This window comes from Solea senegalensis, linkage group LG16 (assembly GCF_019176455.1).
Source record: "Solea senegalensis isolate Sse05_10M linkage group LG16, IFAPA_SoseM_1, whole genome shotgun sequence".
Classification (NCBI taxonomy): Eukaryota; Metazoa; Chordata; class Actinopteri; order Pleuronectiformes; family Soleidae; genus Solea; species Solea senegalensis.
In genome coordinates this window covers 18,887,266-18,902,930 of record NC_058036.1, presented here as the reverse complement: position 1 = coordinate 18,902,930, position 15,665 = coordinate 18,887,266, and the positions used below count along the sequence as shown (strand labels likewise).

Genomic DNA, 15,665 nt, shown 5'->3' with positions numbered 1-15,665 from the left:
TTTTCTCCAAACATCTTTCACAGCGTGATACGCCTATAAATTGTATATAAGTAGAATATTCTAGCCTCAAAACTAACTCTTGTTTTGAAGCCTCAGGATTATTAGCAATTTGACTGGTGCACATTGGACGATCCAGTCACACTGGTGTCAACTCATACTGTGCTTTATTGTCTATTTTCCTCTAAATGGGAACATAATTTACAAAATGAACTCCTCAGGAACATGCTTACCGATGTAAATCAAGTGAGCAGCAGGCTTATTTCCCCCAAAATTTCCCAGAATTAGTTTGAAACCTCCTCCTCCTCCTTGTGGCTAAAATACTACATTCACTTATATTTTCAGTCTCCACACTGAAAGGGTGTCGGTGCAAAGAAACCTGAAATGGATCCCAGGCTTTGTCACTCACACCCTGACAGTGTTTGTGTAAAATGCCTCCTCCTTTTGCCCCTCTTAAACTTTCTTTTACTTCCATGTCGTCTCATGTCAACTCCTTTCCTCATGGGGGAGTTGTGATCTCTTATTCCAAGCCACATTAAATGCTGGTGTCTTAGATATGCTATATTTGGCACCTTATGACACACATCTATTACTTTTGACCCTTGGAGGAAAATCTTAATTGTGAGAGGATGATCTTTTGACCCGCTCACTCTTTGTTTTTTAGACAGTGCCGGCACTTGTGTGGCAGATAGAGTGGCCCAGTTATCACGCCTGGCTAAAATATGAAATTGAAGGATTATAGTAAGTCCCGGCAGAGTGGTTGTTCTCTCCACTGCTGTATTATGGATTTCAGCATCGCTCTCGACTGTCTCCACTGCCGACATAAACGCTGGAAATCACTGGATTTGTAAAAAGGGAAAAACAGTGTGTGTGTGTGTGTGTGTATTTGTACACTACCTCCTTTCTCGCTTCATATTCATACATCACACAATCTAATTAAGCGAAGCCCTTTGCCCTCCGTTTCTCGGGCTCTTCTAACAGATTAATCCTCCCGCTTCAAAGCAGACGCGGCCAGAACTCCTACAAAAATGGTCTGTTGTGTTGTAATACTGTTGGAGTCATGCTGTCTGGTTTGCCTGCTGCCATTTGGGCTGTGAGAGGAACAGGCGGATTGGCATGAGGGCGCATGGGAGGGAGAGAGGGAGGGGGAGAGTTTGCGGGAAGAGGAGGAGAAGGACGAAAGACAGACTGTGTGGAGGAAGGCAGGTTCCTCATGCACAGCCCAGTGTTTTGGACGGTGGCTTGGAGAACTGGCGCAGAGCCTATAAGCAATAACGAAAAGACACACTTTATATTTGACATAGTAGCGTCGTGTATGTCCCATAAAACAGTTTGTAGGTTGAGTCCTGGCTTCTCAACCACCAGGAATGATATTTAAAAAAACCTATTTTGGCATTTCTATCATTCATCAATGGCTCTCTAGTTCAAGGACAGCCATTCAGTCAGGATTAAACCCACTTACCTGTTGAATTGCTGTAGTCGACCAAAAACACACATTACCAATGATGCTGCTTCTACCGGGGTGAAATTGATCTGTTCATGTGCAGCAGCAAGGAGATTTGCCGATGTTAGAGTGACGTTGTAGCTCTGTAACAGGACAAAGGAAAAAGAATATGCACGACTATGCCTTTGTCACGGGGACACATTCCATTTTTGTTACCGTCTCCTCGAGCCCGAGCAGTCGTCTGGTATACTGTAAAACCCTGAAATAGAAAAAGCTGAATAAAACTCAATTTTATTATCTACAACTGTGCCTCTTCCTACTGTGATATGTCAAAAATATGTTCCGTGAAAGTGGCCCCACAGAGCCATCAGGAAACAACAGCTGTTCAATATCACACATATCATTTACTATAGTTTATGTGTGTATATACATATATATATATATATATATATCATGCAATGTACAGTGAGTAACTGAGCTTTTAGACTCCCTCTAATCACCGTCATTAAAATAAACACATCAAATTTCCTCGACGTCATTTAATGTCTGTGCTTTAACTGAAGCAGCACAAAGAAAGCCTTTCTCTCACCATTGTCATTCTTTCCATACGCCGAACCACTTCCTGTTGTACATTACAGTCCTAATAATGTAACAGTGGGTGTCGTGACGGACGGTTCGTGAGCTCCTGTGTGAATTAGTCGCATTGAACATTTCAAGACTTCGTTTACGTCCTCTGCTGCAGGAGAGCTGTATGTTAACTCTGAACGTCTGGGTTTTCACTCTTTAGTGTTACAGTAATTCATCATGAGCGCTTTACAACTTACCTTTGTACCATTATGGGTTGATGAATTGGACCTGAGCTGCTGGAATTTCAGTGAAACACCCAGAATGAAGGGGGACAGTCCCAAAACCTCTGACTGGTCGTGAAATGCTTTAAAATGAAAATCACAGTGCAACGAAATGTAGTGGACAGGCCATGTTTGACTTGGTATTTATACACCTGAATAAAATGCATGTAAGGTGTATTCAAATGGCGGCCCGTGGGCCACATGCAGCCCAAAGACACCAGGGTTTGATAGCAGTGAGTTTTTTGTGTTGTGTTAAAGGCGCTGTGAGATGTTTGTGGGTCGTAAATGACATAATTATGTTTATTTCAAAGAGAAACAAATGCTAACATTGTGCACCTGAGATGACAAATACATTTATTCTTTTATTTAAAATAGTTACAGCTAATACCGTGCACTTTTTCCTTTTTACTCACTTTGAGGTGCACGAAGGACAAGTGTGACCGAAATAATTGAATTGCTAGTTTGTTTTTTTGTCTTATTGGACCAGCTACTGTAAATGTCTTGGTTTGAAAATGCATTCCCAACTGAGTTTGTAATTGAATAGTCCTGGAGAAGCATTCCAACATTTGAATCACACGGCGGCCACAGAGCGCTGTTTCTTTTACACTGAGAAGAGGTCCCTTTTTATTTGTGTCACATATCTAATGACAGCCCCGTTAGCCGTGCTTGACTTTGTTTATTCTTTGCTTGTGCGACGTTGAAAAGGAATACTGCAACGGTCTGTAAAAAGAAAAAAGAAAGAAAGAAAAAGCTGAATCTTATAGACGAGCAGCGACAAACTCTGAACATGCTGAATAATGGATGAACTGTGGTGTTGTGATGTTTCCCCGTCTGATATTCTTCCAATTTCCTCCTGAGATTCTTGGTGAGAAACAAACAGGTGCTACCAGGCTTTAGTTACCTGTACAGTGGATTGAGGATAATGGGTTTTTATGAACCTAGGACATGGATTTTGGCTGATTTTTCATACTGTTTTTATAGCACAAGTTCTTTTTCCTGCAGCCTATGAAACGGCTCAATACTCATGCGTCTTCTTTTTCAGGCTGACATCAGCAAAATGTGCAAAAAAAAATCCCTACTCATGACCTTTATCACTCCCCCAAACAAATAACCCCACCCCTGTTCAGTTCACTTCAGCAGTGTAATTATTATGGGGTAGGGCAGCGACATCCTTGTTAATTCCCAGCTCTCTGTATTTCCTCCATGTCTCTGACTTTTGATTCCATGCACTCGTAATGGAAGTCATATAATACAGTCGAGGGCTGTTACTCCATCACTGTCATACCCACAATCCCAGCAAATTAGCTCCCCCTCAGCTATCATTGCTGTGGCGTGCTACTCTAAATATCCAATGGCTCTACTAGACGGGAAACCTAAACTTGATTGCTTTCTTTTCGTCTCAACCTTAGTCTGGCAATCAGCTGAAATAACAATGACAACTTTTAGGCAAAGCCCCTGAGGTTGTTTACAAAGCTGCGTGGATTTAGTACATCCCACTGACACAGACACGTGGGCTTTAACACAAATGTGTGCTGGAATATGAGGTTTTTTTTAGTGTGACGCAGGTTGATATCCTGTTTCTCACCATGGCGACACATGATTTAACCTTTCACATTTCACCTTGTACTGTTCTCTCATACGTCTGTACGTGACTAACTGTGTGCAAGTACTGTATGTGGGAACTAAGAACTCGTTATCAGACTGCAAGCACTCAAATTCAAAGATCTTACAGAGCACTCCATCAAAAAGTTCCGCACAGGTAGTTTCAGTCGACCTCATTGTCTCACATTGTCTCTCGCAATTAAATGAAATCATGTGGAACAATAATCAAATAATATACTAAACAACAAACAGGATGGAAATATGATGATGGAGACTCCCATTTGTACTGTTTTGTGATTTTTTTCATTTCATGTCTGACCATTAACTGGTTGTTCCTGTATGGGTGCATGCATTATTCTCTTTAATTTAATATAATATCGACATCGACCGTGGGATATACTGACTATTCATATAAAACATAGAAACTTAAAACAGGAAAGGGGGGTTTAGGCCTTGAAATGTTCTTCTGCCTGCTTATTTTTCAAAGTATTTAAAGGAAATTTTGAGTATTTATTTGATTTATCACAATTTCTTCGGTTTTTCTTTCCTTATTTTCGCAGTCACAACTTCATGTGTCACGCACAGGCCCTCAAATGTACACAAAAATGTAAAACAGCTATAGGAGGAGGGATTGTTTTCTGCACATTACAGCACAGCATCCCACTACATGGCTAAGAAGGACAACACCTTCTCCATGTTCACCGCAAATATGCTGTATTTAACAGGAAGGAAGGTGACATTTCCTCGCCGACGGCATAGAAGCCACATATGTGCGTGGTTCCGCCCGCAGCGGGTCAAAGTAATTTATTGTGAGCACACTTTGCTTTAATTCTCTTCTGTAAACATCCACAGATGACCCCCTAATCTGTCTTTGTGTTGCACTGCACCAGGTGCAGGGTTTGGCGCGCGGAGGCGGCGTTTTCTGCACGAGGGGGGCCTGTGAAAGGAGCGTGAGTCACCTGCTAATTATGAGAAATTAATTGCTGCTCTGATTGAGGTCTTTGATCTTGTTCAATGCAGATGCAGGTATGAACAGGTGCAGATCAAATCACTGTGACTTTCTCTGTCAACGTATACGCAGTTGCGTTATTTCTAACTGCAGGCGACGTCGCTTTGTAGTCCTTTTTCAGGCGATTATTCAGTAACCGCTCAGTTGTTTTCTCATCCCTGATCCCTGCAGCCACTGTTGCTACACCTGTCACACACACACACACACACACACACACACACACACACACACACACACACACACATTTTATAATGATGATGATTTTGTTGGGAGATCTTATCACATTAACTCCCTGGCTGGCAAATTAAAGCTATTTTTTCTCGGGTTAATTGACACGGCTGTCTCCGCTGACTTTTTAATGAGGACTTAAATATAAAACACACATTTTTCATGTCACACGCACGCACATCACGCTGAGACGACAACTACCGGGGCAAAGACGTATTACTTACCTCTGCCAAGGACGTGTGTCTGTGTGTTCGCAGCATAACTCAGAAATGTAAGGATTTTAATTACATTTTTTGGGGGGGATTTAGGTCACAGCCCAAGAAAGACATTATTAAGTTTTAGGTATTGATCTGGACATGGATACTGGATTAAGGATTTATTTTTCATATATATATATATTTTTTTTTTAACCTTGAGAGATAGGGAAGAGTTTGGAGTGTTGTGTTGAATGTTCAGCATCTAAACGTACGTGCTGTTTCCTCGTCATTTCAAATCTAATCCTGCGTGTTTGCTTTTGGTTTGGAAACGATGTAACCAAGTGAAGAAATCCTAACCAGTTTTGACAGTGGCTGATTAGTTTTGCTGTGTCGTGCGACTTCCTTGATAAACATTTGTGTCCACAGTGACCCCGACATTGAAAATCACTGTCCTAATTCATTTGGTATCACAGAAATGAGACCAGTGTGGGAATTATTCAGCGGCACAATAGCACGTCCACTCGTCTGCATAATCTCCCTGATTTGGTCTTTATTGAGCTCCCGATTCCTCTTCCCATCTGAATGAGGTAGTTCACACTCATTAAAATCCATGCAGCGCGGCTGCTCCGAGGCCCCTGCCTGCGAACATGAAGCGATATTGAATTTCAGGGTAACCACAATTCTTCTTCATCCCGCGCCTTCTTTTCATTAAGTCCAGCTTTGGCTGCCTCAAACGCAACCACAGCTCGGGCAGTGCAATAATCGGGCCGGCGCTCGCTCTGTAATGCGTCTCATTTCCGCTTTCGCCTTCCACTTAGTGTCATGTGAAGTCATTTTTTTTATCTGTCAGGAAAGGAATAACCCCGCTCCTGACAGAGGCTTTTGTCACCATTAGGGGCCGTCCTTTTCTGAAGGTTTGTGTCAGATTAAAGGAGGAGTCATTGGTGCCACGGTGTCATTGAGGATGCACATTTTCGGTCTCTGGCAGAGGGAAAAAGTGGCCCCCGGAGAGTTTGCAGGAGCAGCAAATGCTGCAAGTGTGTCGTAGCATAAAATATGCTTCCTTCTGCTGTTTGGCATTATCATTGCATAAGTTTTCACCATTATTTGTTTTTAAACCCTTTTCTTGTCGCCACCTTCCTTCCCTGATTTTTTTTAAGAAGGTTCCATGTTCAATATACAAATTAGTATTCGGATATGAATAGAAGGAGGAGAGTATGTAAGTACAGAGTACAGCTTAGTGCATGGCTTTATCATATAAACCTGTAAAGTAAGTCTGTTTTGAAAGAATCTATTGATCCCTATTTGAATGTCCTATTCATGCCTTTGTTACCGATTCAGTGTAATGAAAACAGGAAATGAAGGAATGAAGGAAATGTCATATCAGGTCGCGTCAGTGACGCCAAATGAGATGCAGCTTTAACAAAATGCCTATTTTTTATAAATGTGTATTTCCGACAAGGTGACACCGCGGGGGACATTTTATTTTGAAATCCAAGTCAACAACATGTGTCGAGGGCCAAGGGGCCGCCAGTCAGTCGTGCTACTGCGACTATAACCGCCCATCAGTGGTGGAAATAACGAGATTGTGCACGCTTGCCTTTTTAATGTCTCATTTCCTGTCATCTCGTACACCCAGAAGATTAACCGGTGTGACCTCTGCGAGGGAAAGTGGCAGTTGAATGAGTAACTTTACTTGAATGTGCTGACTGTTTATCATATTTTTGATGATGCCACAGGGGAGGAGGGAATGTTACCGGGGCTGATTTACACCTTTGATGTGTCCTGGCCATAAATATTTGCCCTCCAACTTGGTGTTTTTCAACAGCTAATGATTTAGATGAATCAAAGTCAGGCAAACTGCTGAAGGTCTCTGTTCTGCTGCCACAAAGTGACCTGCTGAGTCAGGAATGGGGGAATGCATCATTTACAACGCTCAAACTTAGATGTCCAGTTAGATGGTCATCATATTTGCTGTTTTTCTTCTTCGTGTAAGGAAGTGTAATTGGTAGGGCTGCAACTAATCAAGTACTTGTTTGGTCCATTAAATGTCAGAAAACCTTGAAAAAAGTTGATCAGTGTTTCCCAAGATGATTTCTTTGTTATGTCGAGCAAAGAAACCAAAAAAATATTCACATTTAAGAAGCTGAAAAATCAGCGAGACGTGTTTGTGTGTGTGTGTGTGTTCTACACATGTTTTACCTGTTTACCATGCACTTGCAGTAATAGCGCTATTGCTCACACGTTTGTTATAACCTTCAGGAAAATCAATCACGCTGCTTAGTGCAGCCGAGTAATAATCACCCGCTCACAGTCGTTTCTTATGCTTCTCCTGAGCTGCGAACAGAACAGCCTGGCATATTCAGCTCGTTGTTTTTCCCCCGTACAGCCTGAGGAGGCGTCATTGCTCATTCGTCAAGTCTCGCGTTGACCCAGTGAGTGTGCGGGGCGGCGGCGGCTGCCGGTGTAAGAGTGACAAACTCGTATGTGGGTGTGTGTGTGTGTGTGTGTGTGTGACACACAGTTCCAGCCCGGGGGGTTGATGTAAAAGAGACAGACCCCCCCCTTCAGACGCCGACGCCCTCCTATGTTTTCCTGAAAACGTCCGTAAATGATTCAAACACCATGGAGCTGTTTTATTTCCCAACGTGGTGCAGTCAGCTAAATGTGGATCGATGCACTCCGCCGTAATGTAGACGTATTATGGCGCTGTGAGGTTTTGTTTGTGTGAGAAATCCTTGTGAATAATGTGGGCGATATCACCTTGAACAACCACAGCAGTAGGTTCAGCGGTTATATAATGGTTACACACACACACACAGAGCATTTACACTAACAAAACATAGAGGCAAATGAGATCAGAGAAAGCAGATAAACTCAGAGATCCATTATTGTGACTGCAAGCAGAGCCAGATATACCAGGAATACAGATCCACTATTAAATTAAGTCTGGATTAGATTTGTCTGATAGAGTTTGATATTTCCTGTTGGATGCATTTAATGTCACAGTGGTTTAGCAGCTTGGACAGTGTGTGCAGGTAATGCACGCCACTTTTATTACTACAGTGTGATCCCTGTCTTTGTGTGTGCTCGGTTTGTTTTGGATGTGTGGGACATATAATACCAAAGTTTTAAATTGCGTTACGAACTGCTAATTGTTTCATTCTGTCTGGAAGATAAACAGATGAGGAGGATGAGGACTAGAGAACCATTTCAACCATTCCCCTCTCTGACCTCAAGGCATTTTTCACACCAGAGAACTGCTGCTCGATGGATGAACCCTAAAGAAAATCCATCCCTGTAGATCAGTAGTTTCTGAGATACTCAGAGCAGCCCATCTGCCACCAACATCCATGCCACGGTCAACTTAAGTATAAGTAAAAGTACTGATCTAAAAATGTACTCAAGTTAAAGTCAAAAAAGTAGCTTGTTTAAAATATACTCATCAAAAGTTACTTAGTTACTTTTTAACAAGGTTGAGGTTCTTACTTCTCACATTAATTGTTTTTTAATTAAAGGATTAAAGGCAGACCTTTACAAATTAAAGTGCTGTCAAAATAAAATGTGTAAACACATAATGTTTAACTTTCTCACTCACTCAGGGACCTTAAATAGCACCAATTTACCTGTCCTCATCTTTCACTTGTCCTCATCACTCACCTGTCCTCATCTTTCACCTGTCAATATCACTCACCTGTCCTCATCACTCATTTGTCCTCATCACTCACCTATCCTCATCAATCACCTGTCCACATCACTCACCTGTCCTCACCTGTCCACATCACTCACCTGTCCTCATCAATCACCTGTCCTCATCATTCACCTGTCTTCATCAATTCATCAATCACCTGTCCTCATCTTCACCTGTCCACATCACCACCTGTCCCATTCACCTGTCCTCTCCTCATCACTCACCTGTCCTCATCATCACCCAATCACTCACCTATCAATCACCTGTCATCACTCACCTGTCATCATCACTCACCTGTCCACATCACTCACCTGTCATCATCACCACCTGTCCTCATCACTCACCTGTCCTCATTCACCTGTCCTCATCACTCATTTGTCCTCATCATTCACCTGTCCTCATCACTTACATCACCACCTGTCCTCATCACTTACCTGTCCTCATCACTCACCTGTTCACATCACTCACCTGTCCTCATCTGTCCTCATCATTCACCTGTCCTCATCATTTACTATTTTGTAAATGATGTGTTTTTGTGTGACGTCGTTACACATGAATCACATTATTTTAGTTTATCTGTAAATCCATGGAAGATATCTGAATTCTCATTTCCTGCAATGCTAGCACGATTTCAAATGCAGCTCTCCACACAGGACCACACACACACACACTCAACAGTGGGTTCTGCTCCATGTATGTGCATCATTTAAAATGACAGGCTACATAGGAAACGTCCATCCGATCTGACAATTCTCATAAGATGTCGTCTGGTTTTTTTTTGCGCGGTGTTTAGCCCTCAGCCTTTTTGCGAGCATGTGCGATAAGGCTGGATGGTGAATGACTGGGATGAATAGTTAGCAGCGGCTGCAACCTCATTACAAGGACGAACCACACAGAGCAGGAGGCTCATATCTCTGGCGCAGGCCCCACTTTGCTGTTTCCAATTTGAATAGAGAAGGGAATAATGCTTAAAGCCTTTCCCTGTGTGAGTATCAGCTTGTATGGGACAGCAGCCCGTGAAATGAATATTCTGGTGAAATGAGATTTGTTATACAGAGAGAGGAAGGCCCTGCATTTTCTAGCTAACTGAGAAGCAAGAGGGACACAAGAGTAGAGGTACTGTACTGTATGTGCGGCACGGATCGGGATATCATCATATCTGAGAGAAGAGGTGGAAGATGCAGTAACATGAGACAGAACAGATTAGACTGAGTGAGCATGTTTTCTTTTGCATGAAATGCATTTCCAAAACGATTAATACTCGTATCTCTGAGGATTTGAATTGGACGTCTCTATGAATATTTGGATGGATCAAACGCCAACCGCTCACATTCTTCCCACGTTAACTTGCTCCGCAAAGCGAATGCACCAAAATCATTTTTGCAGGTTCCCATGGGCTGAAGTGTTGCTGCTCCTTCTCTTAGAGAGCGAATTAACTCTCTTTTCTGTACAGGATTGTCTCAGAGTGATACACTTTGACATTTTAACTCTGCAGTCATTTGTTAAAACACTGGAATTGTCTTTCATTCAAAAGGTTGTGGGTTCAATCCCTCCCCCCCTCCTCTAGTCTACATGCTCGTGGGTCCCTGGGGAAGACGCTTGACCCCAAGTTGCTCCCGATGGCTGTGCTGGCAGTGTGTGAATAGGTGTGACAGACGTGTGATAGAAAAATCACTGCACATATATAGTGCCGTGTCGATGTGTGAGTAAAATGGGTCTGAAGTGTGAAGCAGCTGTGAGTGTGCGACGTAATAGATGTCTGATCAGAGGTGGGGTTTCAAAACTAAACCTGTTGCAGTTATCATAATGACACTGATGTTCATAAGGCATTTCCTGTGTTGCTTTAATGCTTTTAGGTATCAAAAAATCAAAGGCTTTCAAAGCAAGTAAGGTGATACAAAGTAGCACAAAATGAGGAAGGATGGGCTTTATTAAAAAAAAAAAGAAACAAAGATGTTTTGCATCAGGGCTACATCCACAACACAAATTACACAAAAGCAGCTACTAAATGTGGATCAATGAGGTCACGCGACGCAATAGTGAAGCGGGATGATTTAAAGCACAATGAGGGGAAAAAACTGAAAACAAATCCATGGATAAATAAGTTTAGAAATTCAAAGTATAGTGTGTAAAATAGAACAACAAAGCACAGAAGTTTGTCTGTCGTGGCCTGTTGTAAGAACATGGTGTGCTGACACGATTGCGGATATAAATCTAAAAAGGCTCATTTTGGTGTAATGAAACACACAAAGTCATACAATCAGGTGAATGTGCACTCATAAATATGAACACAGAATATAGAATAATTGTTTTATCTTCATTTCCTGCCAAATTAAAATAAGTTCACCTAAATTTTACACACTGGACCTTTAAGATAGTGTGAGAGCGAATGGTTGCGTGTCTCTATATGTGAACCCGTGATGGACTGGCGACCTGTCCGTGGTGTTCCCTCCCCACCTATCGCCCTGTGTCAGCTGTGAACGATGAATGGATGGACCTTTATGACGATTTATAAGCAATTAATCCAACTGGACTCAGCCATATTTTAAATCCAGGCAGCCTCTCTTCTGTCGCCTTATTATTATTATTTTATTTTTATTTTTTCACTTAACTGAGGCGACAATCAGTGCACTTACCCTTCTGATGAGGGGGGGAATTGATATTTTCCCAACGTGCTCGTAAATCTCCGCTCCACCTGGTCGAGCGCTGTTAGAATGCATGACGGTTAGAGCTATAGCTGGCTCTCTTGACCGAGATTATAGATCTGATGTGACAGCTGCGCCATTGTGTCTGTCACTGTTAATTATTGAAAGATCGCGCCGCAGCTCTCGAGCAGCTCTGCCAAGCAACCTTGGGCCCTGCCGGGGCCTAAGGACTCCCAACTAAAATACCAGCCACACGATTGGACGGTCACAGTACTCGCTTCAAGCTGGTGTGCAGTGAAGCTCCCGCATGCAAATGATGCCGCTCACCTGAGGAATTAAAGATACCAGGTGATCTCACACCACCGCTACCAATTCTCTACTCATTTATCTCTGACCCACTATATACAGTGCTTAGCTTTACATTTTATTAGACCAGCTGTCATAGAAACCAGAAAACAATAATATTTTAGAAATCGTTCAAAAACTTGAACTCAATTCACCTTTTTATGCCCAAATTTGAGCCAAAGTCAGAAATCTTAATCAAGAAAATAATAATGTGCGTCACTATTTTTCCAGTGTTTTTGTAAAACAGTGAATTTGAAAATTCATGGCTAACATGACGACTTGTTGAACACCAAACCGCTGAAGACATCTGACAGTTGATTCAGTGCAGCGTCTCACATTGTGATATATACAGTATATATTGAACCTTTGTTGTATTGCTTGAAGAAAATGGTATTGCTTTGTAAATTGCTAGTGAATTGTGCTCATTTTTATTTACATTTTACTGCAGCTCTGAATCTCGATTTCCTCTTCTGTGTCTGCTCGTATCCATACATTACGTTAATGCTAATGCCTTTTCATATCTTATATTGTCTTCTGCATTGACGTCTAAAAATAGTGTCCCGCTTGCACACTGTTGTTGGCTGCACAAGAAAAGAGAAAGACAGATCCACGGGGACACTGGAGGAGAATCATGGTGTATTGGGTGTCATGCAGGAGAGGGATGGCACTGTGCTAGTGGAGAAAAGTCTGCTGGGTGCAGCCTCTCATTTGTTTATTTTCCTCTCTTAACTGTTCATGTGCTTTGGTAAATGCAACGGCGATGATGCTCTTAGTCCAGGATCCAGACATCCAGTCCCAGATTTTTGCTCAAGCCTTACTGTTGGATCCAGCAGCAGCAGCAGCAGCAGCAGCAAATGCCTGTTTATCCTGCCTCTCTCTCTCCTCTCCTCTCCTCTCTGCTCCCTCTCCCTCTCTCGCTGCGCTCCACTCTGGTCTTGCTGCAGTGGATGGTCCTCACGGTGTTTGCGCTCACAACTCATCTCAGTGGAGGAGATCCGAGCATCCTCAGTGTCATTTTTCTTTACCTTTTGCAGCGCTCGTAAACCCCTGCCACCTCCCTAGGGTTTCTGGATAAATGTGAGGGCAAAGTCTTAAGATAGAGAGGAGAGAGAGAGAAGGGAAGAGATCAGGAAGTCTTTCATGCAACATCTCCTACACACATGACTGTGTGATGTTCCACCGTCTCTGGATGACAGAGAAGCTTGTGCTCTTAGATGCCTCCTGCTTTTAGACCTGGTGCCAGGTAAGTTCTCCCTCTGGCTTCCCATTTTTCCTCTGCATTATATGTAGTGATTGGCAGAGGAGTGCCTTCCAGCTCGTTTCCCCCCCCTGAGGTGGGCTAACATGTTCTAATGACATGATATCATGACTGGGGTTGTGTGCAAACTGCTCAAACAATACAGCATGTAGTTAACCTAAGGCATGCGTTAATGTGCAAACCATGTGTGTTTTATGTGTATTTATTTTATTTATTTTTTAAGCCCCTGCAATAAATTCAGTTTTACTGCAGCAACTTGAAAGCGTTTGCTTTTTCAAATAGTGAGGCAGGATTTAGCTGTTGTACATGATTTGCATGTCATTGGGTATCAGGGAGTGGTAGTAGATGTCCCAATGTGTATCTGAGTCTCTCAGTGTTTACTGGGGTGGAGGGGGGAGTGGTGATGGAAAAGGAAAAAAAAAAAAAGTGCAGCATTTTCTAACCCCCCTTTTTCGGGGGAAACCCCTAAGACACAGTGAACGTGTGCGTGCAGGGCAGCACAGATGATCACAAGGAAATTCTGTGACGGTTACAATGGAAGGTGCGCTCTCCACGAGCGTGCGTGTGAGCGCGCGCACACGCTCGCCGGCGTGTGGGCAGCTGCATGCATGTCTAATGTAAACTCTCACAGTGAGATGGGGAGAGCGCTGCTGCGTGGGCGGCTTGTGCATCCTTTAGTGTTTTTGTGAATGAAGTGCTCTTAAGTCTGTGGCGAAACAGTGCATGCGTGTGTGTACATACGTGTTTCCCTTTCAACATCATCAAGCTTAAATGTGAGTGTAAGCTCAGGCATCAGCAGCAGCGTTCACTTTCAGGAATCACTTGTCTCCAGTACAGTGGCGTCCCTTAATGAGCTGCTGTGTGGCGTTCGACTTGGTGACGATTTACAACCTGGGTTCCTGGGTTCCTTGCCCTTGGTGTAAATCTGCCTGCCCGGTGAAGCACGGAGCCACTGCAGCCAGTTAGAGGAGACACTTTGGACGTTCGGCGTCCACTGCTGCACTGCAGACAGACTCTCTCCTACCCAAAACGCTCTCCCACACATAATGTGTTCTCAGCCAGAGACTGAGAGACTCTCCACCGATCGCTCCATGGTGTTTGAACAGACGCCTGTGACGTAACGTAACTTCCTGCAGTCTGTGTGGTGTTCGTGCAGGTGCAGGTGCAGGTGCAGGTGCAGGTGCAGGTGCAGGTGCATGCACTGTATCTAATGGGAACTGGCGTCTGTGTCTGGCGCTATCATCATCATTATTATTAGTATAGCCTTACTTGAACAACTGTGTCACCAATGCCACCAATGTGCTGAAGAGTCACAGCTGCCTAGGTGTTCATTGAAAAACATTTTCCGCAACACAAACTGTATATAACAGACACACTGATGATCAACCTCCGGCTCTTCGTGTGGCTCGTGTGTCCTTCCCAAATGGTGCTCATTAATTAGAATATCAATGGGGCTTCCCCCCTACATACATTAAATGCTGGAGCATTAGGCAGACTATTGTACTTGTACTGTACATATGGAGTCAGCATTTCCTCTGACCGGTTTTTGAGCCTGTATCAGTAATAGGTGCATGGTTCAGGTGCACTTGCAGCAGGTTACCATGCATGTGTACAGTAGATGCACGGCTATTGAATTACCCTAGGACGGCACAAGAGTGGAACCACTCATTGCAGTTGGGTAAGTGCTCGCGTTTTAATCCATTTTCCACTCTCACGAGACTCCTAAAGAATATAAATATAAAGAGTGCATTCAGGAACACACAAACAGAATGATAATTGGTTGTTTTTTTGTGTGTGTATGAGAAGGTCATATACCTACTATGGATTTTCAAGTTACCTTTGTGGAGTCAAATGTCAAGAGGCTGATGGAGAGGAAATCCGTATATTGGTTATCCTATATTTCCCAATACAGGACTGCACCATCGTTATACTTGCATGTGTGCACATGTACTATAGGTAATTGCATTTTGCTTTTTTGATGAGTTAAGTTCTCCAACAGGCATTTTCAGACCAAACAGTTACAGGCAGCACCCACTGGGGAGCTTCCCTGAGAGCTAAGCACACATTGGGGGCTTTTTTTCTCCTGTTCATGTCCACACTGCCACTAGGAGTCAGTGTGGTGACATAAACCGGCCGATGGTACATAAATGTGGCGTATATAGCACAAACTATGTGGCCTTAAAAGAACAATCAACGTACACTTACATCACTTAACGTAATGCCCATTGAGCCTACAAGTATTCTGCAGTTCCACATGTGAACGTACCTGTGGTGTAAAAATGCCTATTATGTGCCTTTAGCTGCACAGGTGATGAAGACTAAGGAAAAATGAAGGTAGAGACTTTTCCCTCAGCATGATCTGCACGTTAAGAAAATCCACACTCTGCTGTGATTGGCACGT

General features: G+C 43.1%; 1 protein-coding gene across 1 annotated transcript in view; it reads left to right on the top strand.

The window, feature by feature from the left end:
- dlgap2a (discs, large (Drosophila) homolog-associated protein 2a) overlaps positions 1–15,665 on the top strand; it is a 135,599-nt gene that overhangs the window by 28,998 nt on the left and 90,936 nt on the right. The window lies entirely within an intron of this gene.